We start from the raw sequence: 9,811 nt of genomic DNA, 5'->3' as shown, positions 1-9,811 counted from the left end.
GTTTAGAAAAAGCAAAACCACAAATTTGTTGATTTAAATAATGCTCCAGTTCTCAGCATTAACTGTAATTATTGCTTATGCTCCCCTTTTTTCTCCATTTTCAGGCTTTTATCTGGCAGATGGTGGTTCATGTGGTGAAATACAGCAGTGACTGTTGAAGTTGAAGCTCTGCACCTCTCTCATACACTTCCAGAGTAACTGGCAGGTAGGACTAATCATCATAGAAGGGCATCAGAGAACTCTCACTCCTAATGGAGGAAATACATTCTCTTTGAAGGAGCTGATGTTATTGCAGAAGTGATGATATAAAGGCATAACCAAGACAAGGTTTTAATACAATTTTAATACCGTGATTAAAATATTTCAGCTTTGATACATTATATGGACATTTTAAGAAAAGCAAAGGCAAATTAACAAACACTTTTGGAAAAATTTTCATTGGCAGAAAGTCTAATTGTTCAACTAGAAAACAATCCAGGATACACAGAAGGAGAAAAACCTCTTCTGCCCATTGTTTTTTTTACTAGGAAAGCATATTTACAAAAAGGGATGTTTAACTGCAGAGGAGGAGCAAAATCGTGGAAGCTGTGACACCTGTGCCTCTGTCACAGAAATTGTAAAACTTCCAACCACAACCCCCTGCTTAAATTCATTAAGTTTACTAGTCCTGCCTGCAAGCAGATTCCTAGGAAGTTGTTAAAAAATTAACCAAAAAGGGCAGAAATGCAGTGTGAGCAAATGGGTTCCTCCAGTCATGTGAATAACTGGGAGTGTTGGCCCAGCTTTGCTTCTTTAAGGGAAACAAACAAACAAACAAATGAAAAAAATAAACCGAGAATTTTCTCTGGAGTAGTGAAGAGAAATCTCTAGTGTGGTCCTCCCTTGTGCATAATCCCCTAGATGATGCTGTTGACAGTGGCTTTGAGTTACAAATACTGCTTCATCTGTTCTACACTGTTGTCTCAAATGACTAGATGTGTTTAGTTTTATGTCATTTCTGCCCAGAAAGCCAACCATGTCCTGGGCTGCACACAGAAGTGTGGCCCCCTCAAGGGAGGGGATTCTCCCCTATACTCCACTCTCGTGAGACCCCCCTGCAGTGCTGTGTCCAGCTCTGGGGGCACCAACAGCAGAAGCACACGGACCTGCTCGAGCGGGGCCAGAGGAGGCCACGAGGATGCTCAGGCGCTGGAGCACCCCCTGTGAGGACAGGCTGAGAGAGTTGGGGGGTTCAGCTGGAGAAGAGAAGGCTCCGGGGAGACCTTAGAGCGGCCTCCCAGGGCTGAAAGGGGCTACAGGAAAGGGGGGAGGGACTCTTGATCAGGGTGTGTGGGGATAGGATGAGTGGTAATGGTTTTAATGTGAAAAAGAGTAGATTTAGATTAGATAGAAAGAAGAAATTCTTTCATGTGGTGAGAATTTATAAACTGAGCAAATTACTTGTTTCTCATCAATAATGAATGTTCTCTTCTTGCTGGGAAGACTTTTTCCCAGGCTGGTGAGGCCCTGGCACAGGTTGCCCAGAGAAGCTGTGGCTGCCCCCTCCCTGGCAGGGTTCAAGGCCAGGTTGGACGGGGCTGTGAGCAACCTGGGCTGGTGGAAGGTGTCCCTGCCTGTGGCAGGGGGGTGGGACTAGGTGGTCTTTAAGGTCCCTTCCAACCCAAACCATTCTGGGATTCTAGGATTTGTTCTGTATAATTTCCTTGGCTAATGATTTGCTCACCTTTGTAGATTGTGTAGGTTAAAGTTTGCATGTGTAGATTTATCCATATTTTGATAAGTCTTATTAGTGGATCTCATTTTTGCTTTGTTATGAACATCAAAAATTAATGGCAAGATTTATTAGAGAAACAAATACTGATTATGTTAACCTTGGCTTAATTCTAACACTACTGTAACACCTTTTAATGCCCACCGATTTCCTTTCCTTTGTAATCACAGACAGTATATTTATTTTTATTTATGGAAGGTATCTGAGAGAATTGGTTAGTGCTCAGCTTTAAATTAGTTTTATATAAAAGTAACAGGCTGAGTCACTAAAGAATAAAATGACCAGATGGTAACCTCAGTGTGGGACAGAGATGAATGTGAATTTAAAATGAGGAATGTCCCAAATTATGAGGGTCATTTGAGAGTAAGATGGTATGTGCACTTTGTGGCCATGAATAATGCATTGATGTACATACTTCAGTAATCATGATGCATGAGTTCTCTATAGAAATTATCACAAGATCAGTTTTAAATTGGAATCAAGTGCTTTAGGTACCTTAATTATTTAGATTATGTATCTGAGAGAGGAAAAATGTTTGAACTTTGTATTCCTGCTTTTAGTCTTGATGTCAAAGAAGGAGAAGGGTGAATTGGGGAAAAATCCTGTGTGACCTTCCCAGGTACAGTGTTGTCATAGCAAAGATTATTATCTCAATTCCTCTTTTACTTTCTACCTAACTAGATGGCAAACTCTTCAGCTCTGCAAATAAGCAAGCTCAAATTTGAGTTGGTAAGAACATACTATCCCACCTCAAAGAAACTGTGAAAATCAGTCTTTCCCACCTGTTATTTACTGTGTGAAAAGTTACACATAGAATGGATACTGGGGAATCTCTCTCTAAAAGGACGAATCACAGCAGTTTCCCTTGTGTGGTTACCCACTTCTTTTGCCCAGAAACAAAGCCAAGGAAAAAGATGTCACTCTCCTTAGTTTTAATTTCTAGCATTAGTAACAGGAGAGGTGTTGAAACACAATGCAGCTAAATCAGTGAGAAAGGATATTCTGGTGCCATCAAAGTGATTCGCCATGGGAGATTTGTTGCAACATGAATGCTGCTTAGAGCTCAGTTTGTGAGGTTGTTGACTCTACAGAAATTTCAGGTATAAGCCTTTACTGATTGTTCCTCTTACGCTCACTAGCTTAAGCCAAACATCTGACGTTCAGACCCTCCTGGTAACAGAAATCAGCACTTGCCAACTTCACTACTTGAAACAGTAAGTGTCTCAGAGGCACCTTTGCCCTGATGGTCCCCTGTGATTCTCTGTGCTCTTTTCCATCTATTCCTCTTTTGCAGACAGTTGCAGAAACAATTGTGTTGCTCTGTGCTTTCTTAGGACGTGCTCAGCAAAAGTGTAGGAGCAGGCTGAAGTGAGTCGTAGAATCCTTTATAAATTGAGCAAATTACTTGTTTCTCATCAATAATGAATGTTCTCTTCTTGCTGGGAACACTCTTTCCCAAGGTTCTTCACTAGACAAGTAACTCTTCTCTTTTTCCAGGGATAATCTTCCACATAGCACCTTAGCAGCATGCTCAGACTAGGACCAGTCATAATCTTGGTTTTGTCCAAATCATCCCGTAAATTTTGTAGTAATATTAACTTCTAACCTATCTAATATCTTCCCCCATACTTTCTCTAGTTCCATTAAATCAAGTATTTCAGTCTGCTGGTTTATGGAGTTCAATCCTAAATATCTGCTGCTATTGCTCTTTCTTTGGGTATATATATATCAGAGAAGCTTTTGTGCATTTGATATGTTCACTCCTGTCCAGGTGAAACTTATCACCTTTCAGGATACTGAGGAGTTCTGTGCTCGGTGCTGGACAAGGAACTGTCACCTCTTTTGAGGAGCTTTGTATTCCTCTTGGTGTGTTCAAGGCTTATCAGTGGACGAGCTCTAACAATAAAAAATGCAGTTACTTAGAACACAGATTTACATAATGGAATACAGTTTCAAAAGTTAAAGAACAAATTGCAGCATTAAGATTATAGTAAGTCATACCAATTGTTTTTTTTGCGATAAAACCCCAGCTAAATTGCAAGTTTGGCTAATTACCTTCTGCAACCTCCCCTTTGGCTGGCACTGCACTGAGAGTTACAGCTTTCCTGATCTGACCATTAGCCACGGCTGTTAAACCATCCGAGGGTTAAATATGACACTGGCTCAGAGAAGCTGCTGGAGGCAACTTTTTTTTTTTTTCTAGCACAGTAGGGCATGAGGTTTTTTTCCCTTCTCATATGCCCTTCAACTCCTGAGATTGAGTGCTGTGACATAGGATGCTAAAGTGGGAGCCACAGCATTTCCTCTCATCTTCTTCTATACCATCATTTTATTGCCATTTCTATTATGTGTGTTAATTAACACTTTCTTTGCTTTAGGCTTCAAACTCCATTCTTCTGTTACAGCTTTTGAAGACATGTTTTGGTAAAACTTTATATCTCATATGGTAAGAAATATTAAATATATGCTCTGCTTAATACATTTTTTTTTTCTTTTTGAGCATCATGTAGAAACAAAACAGATGGCAAAACTGGGAACAGGATGTTTCTATTCAGTTGAAATTCACTGTTAATTTTAGGGTCCCTTGTGATGATCCCGTAATTTTTAAAGTACAAGGACAAGTTATCCTTAGAAATAATAGTAGAAAAATTACAAAGAGCCTAAGAGGAAAAAATTCTCTGTACGCTTTATTTAAAGCCTGTTGGATTCATGCCATGGGGAATAAGTTGTAACTGGAATTTTAAAAAGTCTGTATCGTTTCAGGATACTTGCAGTTCTTACTAAAATAACAGTAATAAAATTTCATGGTTCAGAGCCTTCACCGACCACAAAAGGAGTCAGAAAAGCATTTCTCTCTTATCTACACAATAGCATAATTGGCTTAGGGCATTGGTGGAGGTGTATCATGCCCACACAAGACAACAGGTAGCAGACTATTTACTGAGATGGGACCGAAGGGACCGGTTGGCTAGTCTGATGTAGCAGTGTTTGCAGTCTTTGTTCAGCTGTAGGAGCATATTCCTGGGACTCAGATTTCCTTTGCTGATGTTTTATTATTATCTCTTTTTCCAGTATCAGGAGAACAATTGAGTTGAAATTCCATTGCTTTTACTTTGTGAGGCTCTTGGTAAAATTCATCCCCATCTTCGACTGCTTCCCGAGCACCATAATCTAAACTCACTTGGGATACCAGGAGTTCTAAAATCTGTCCTGCTCTACTGCTCTGGAAAACTCAGGACTTCATTCATCTGCCAGTCAGCAGCAAGCAGGCGCAGTGCAGTAACACTGCCTGCAACAAACTGCAGGTGGTGTGCTCGCCTGTACAGGCCTGAGAGTGCTACACAAAACATGCACTGAAGGCAGAATCATCTCAGATAAGTGGCATTTTGCAAGAAAATAACACTGCAGAGAGAAAACTCCCACATTGAATTTACTTCTTTTACTATCAAAATAATTCTGAGCACTTGCTGCCTTATCCATAGATTCTGTACAGTGGAGAAATAGGACGTTAGGACCTCAGGCTTTTGGGAACATCAATTAATAGGAAAGGCCCAACTGACTGCTCAGGCAATACCTTAGGTGTTCCAGAGGAAAGTATGTTTGTAATATGGCTGGAGGTGTAAATAAACAAGTATATCTGCTACATTGCCTAATTACATTCTCTAGATAATGTGCAGTTAAATCAAGGAATCTGTATCATGTATGCAATAATGGGTTTTTGCCAGAAATCTCAAAACATTTTCCTTGCATATCTGAGGCTCATTTCCACCTTATATTACATATTCTTCTTTCCACTTCTCTCAGTAGTTTTTATTTTTAAAAATGTAGTTCACCCAGACAAAATATGCCAAACTCATGTATGTACAGATAGCTGTGCTATTTAAGTCCTGAATATACCACCTGGCATGTAACACCTTCCAGTGTGCTTCCTTCCCAGAGTAAGCCGTAGCCTCTTGCATCTCCTTTGACTGCTGTCATTCTTCATGTTGGTTCCAAGAGTCATCCTGCCAGCTGTCCCACTGCTGCGTGCGTTCATGAGGCTGACAAGCAACTGAACTGTTACACATTTTATGAATGAGCATAAACTTAGACTTGATGGCACTTGCAAAAGAATTCAAAGGACAGAGAAGACTTTGTTTGAACACTGCATGTCTTTGAAGGGGCAGCAAAGCAATTTTCCCTCCCTGTAATCCCATCAACCAAAACCAATCAAACTAGAACTATAAAACAAAAACACATCTGAAATAAATGTTCCATGGCTTACATACCCATATTTATTTGTTTTTAATTCAAAAGCATGCTTTCACTTAAATTGACCTTTTTTCACATTTTCAAGACATATTTTGGGATAGACCAGCAGTATTGTTCAGTAATTTAGAAAAATCCTAAAGGGAGGATGTATTAATGGTTTTAAGGTTAATGATATCCTTAGTCTATTGGGCTGTGTCAGACTGCTGCTGGGATTTTCTCCTGCAGCAATTGAACACATCCTTCATGCTAAGGACCAAACTCCCAGCCCACTACTGCTTCTGTTAATACTTCTGTTAGTACTGACAGGTAAAAGGGTTTGCTCAAGATCATGCTGAGCTGATGTGGGAGACAAGGAGATAAGTGTTCCAACTGAGGTATATATCACCCAAAATAATATATGAAACAAAAGAAACTTTGAAAATTCCTGTATTGACCTAGGTTTATACTGTACATTATAGAGATAGGGTTTCTGTTTCACACAGATAATGAAAAATATAGTGTGATTAATTATTCATCCAAATGCATTTTTTGAAAGTGTGAACTGACTTTTTATGTAAACTGTCATGTCTTCGTTTTCCTTTTATCTTAATTCTTAACCTTCTTAACCCAATAAGAAATATAAGGGGTTTCTAATTTAAAAGTAAAAAGGGGTGTCATACTTTAGAGGGTAAGAACCCAGGAAGTTTCCTTGACTAAGATATATTGTATAAGCCTATATTAGGTGCTAATGACACATATCACTAGAGGCATTTAGGCATATAAATCCCTTTGATACATCTATTTGTGTATCTTTAAAGTATTGAGCATGGATCTCATTAGAATAAGTGATGCCATCCAAATAGTGGTTAATTGTCTGTTGCTGAGTGCATTCTTTATTCCCAAAAGGTTAGGGTTATTCAGACAATTAGGTTTTAAAGCAAACTTTTCACCAAGCTCGATAACAGACCTGTCAATTTGTAATGTGGTTCAGTTCTTTCTCCTCTTGTTCTATTTCTTGGCTGTAAAGGAAAACTTCAGTGATAGTCAGTCTTTCTCACTGCAGCTAAATTTCCTTGAATATCCCTGAATCTCTAATACTGGTAACATGTCCCTTGTCATAAGCTCATCGTTGTTTTCATTTAAAGCATGTGTCAATAGCAATTCAAAGATTTGTAACTGATAGTTCTCAAGATAAATCTAGAGAGACTATGAAATCTCCATTGTTTTGGCAATTCTTTGGTTTTGAGAATGTCATGATAGCTGACAGTATAATTAAAAGAGCCAGTTTACCATCCTGTGGGTCTCCTGAGATCAGTTACACTTGTCACAAGAGTCAATCCACCTATGGTGGAATTAAGCTTTGGACTGTGACTCTTGCAGCTATATGACATGATGCTTTTTCAAATCATCAGCCTTGGGTATAGATTACAAAGTAATAAAGTAGCTTCTTATGGTTGCTCGTTATAAAAAACCCTGTAGTCTTTCACACTTAATCTCATATCCAGAAACTTCACTGCCTTTTCATCAGCAATTTCCTCTGATTTTAATGATCAGAAGAACTGACTAGAAGCTTTGCAGTGAACTTCTACAAAACATATAAGATATTCAGTTCCTCTGAAGGGGTATATAGTTGTTATGGTGCTGAGCAGAGGGGATAAATAAGCCAATAAAAGGAAAAAGAAAAGATGGTATTTCCCCTTGGAGGCTAAAGTTGGTCAGGTTTAAATTTGCAATGAATTGTGCAACGTTCTCTTCACTAAACCCCTCCGGAGTAGGACTCTGCAGCATTCTATTTTTTCACATCAGAATAGATGTTAGGACGACTTGCCTGAATACAATGCTTTTTTTTCTTTTCAGATATTCTATCTATCTGTCATTTCAGTTAGAGTTTGGATGGATGACTTTTGATTATTATACAGGTCTGATATATACTTGTAAAAACTACACAGAGAAATAGCCCTTATTCCGCCATGTAGCAATTGTCAGCCAGACGTCTAATATATGCTGGTGGGATTCTTGAAGTCAGCGGGCTCATTTGTTTCATGAGACGACATAGAGCTCATTAGGAGTTTTGTAAACTACTATTGTAAATTTTAACTCCCCCAATCATGACTAATAATACAACCTGATTATTATTCTGAGATAGCTTTCTTCTGCTGGAGCCAGTCTGGTTTCACAGGCCCCAGGCAGTGTGGGATGACATCTGATATGATACAGCAAGTCCAGACTACATGATGCTTCAGCTCGACTTACTGGGTGATCTATGGAGTGGGACATCTGTGGCAGCTACTCTGGAAGCTATTCATCCGTCTTTTTACATGGTGGTAGCGAGCTAATAGCTAAATCTGTGAAAAGAATCAGTAAGGACATTACAGAAGACAGAGGGAGGAGGCCCTGGGCCTTTAGCTAGATGTCTTGGGACTCATTCTGCTAAGAGGTAAAGAACACTTTTCAGGTTTGTGGTACAAAAATACAGTATGTTTCAGATTAAAGAAAAAGATCCGTTTTCTTATGGTAGTTGAAACCACCACTAAAATTTCTGAGATGCAGACAGATCCCAAACCAAAATGGAATTAGGTGTTTAGATGTCAGAGGAATTGCACAGTTTTGCCTGAAATTTGCGTGTTATTGGAGATAATGAGTCTTTTCTTATTATCTGGGATCAGATAATAATTCCCTCTAGCCTGTCAGGTAGTCTGGAAGCCAGCATGTGTTCCTGCTCTCCCTCCCCCCAGTCATTCTCTTTTCCAGTAAAAAACATTTTGGCATCTTTTAGGAGACATGCTCACTGGAAAAATTCAACATAATCAGTGAATTTACAGTCCCATTGTACAGTTCCCCAAAACAGTGGGATTTCTCTCTGTTCATATCTACAAACTATTTTACCTCTTGATTTATTAAAAAGGTCTGAATTGTTATCATATATGTAGCACTATTTGAGGTATTTAGATGACAGAATAACAAAGTATTAGTCTAATATTTCTGGATGAACAGGATCTCATTTGATATGTACACTGTTAATTCACAGCATCAATTTTAGTAACAATGCACACTGCTGAAATAATTAATACAGTATAGTCGTATAGAATTTTGAAAAAAGCAATATGGTAACTTTGTATTTGTTGTTTGAAAAGACTTGTCCATGAAAAATTTAGGCAGAATTCTATACTCTGGCTATAAAGCCATTGTGAGTGTGTGCTTCAGGACTCTTACTGTTGAGAGCCCTGATACACAAACTACCCAAGAACAGTGTTGCAATAAAGGAAGATATTATAGCAGTATTACTGATTTTCATGCCTTCCTAGGTTTGCATAAATGCTTTGGGTTAATTTTGGATGGAAATGTTAACCAAATTAAAATGCCGTGATCTCAAATTTTTATTCTAAGATACTTTCAGCCATATATTTAGTGAATGGTCATTTGATGGGTGGCTCAGCAATTCTGAATAGATTGGTGAAGGGGAGGGCCTGTGTGGGGAAGACTGCCAGAGAACATAGCCAAAGGGAAGACGAAAAGTAAGTAATAAACAGTGAGATGGTGAGAGGTGCATGACCCCCCAAATAGCATAGCTTCAAATGTATTTCCACTAGGACGAGTACTCACAGCTGGGCAGCTGTTCATATTGCTTTTTTGCTCTGGCACAGCAGGGGCTCATAATTGCAGAATAGCCTTCCCTTGTCCAGACTTGCCTTTGCTTCTTGCATATTGCACTAAAGTAAGCTGCTGGGTAGGTTTCTGCAAGGAAGTGCCCTAGGAAGGGGGCACATGATGTTGGGAAGAGGTGGGTGTAGTGATGAGGTATCCAAAACT

The sequence above is a fragment of the Athene noctua genome, chromosome 12, assembly GCF_965140245.1.
Source record: "Athene noctua chromosome 12, bAthNoc1.hap1.1, whole genome shotgun sequence".
Lineage (NCBI taxonomy): Eukaryota > Metazoa > Chordata > Aves > Strigiformes > Strigidae > Athene > Athene noctua.
This window is presented reverse-complemented; position numbering follows the sequence as displayed.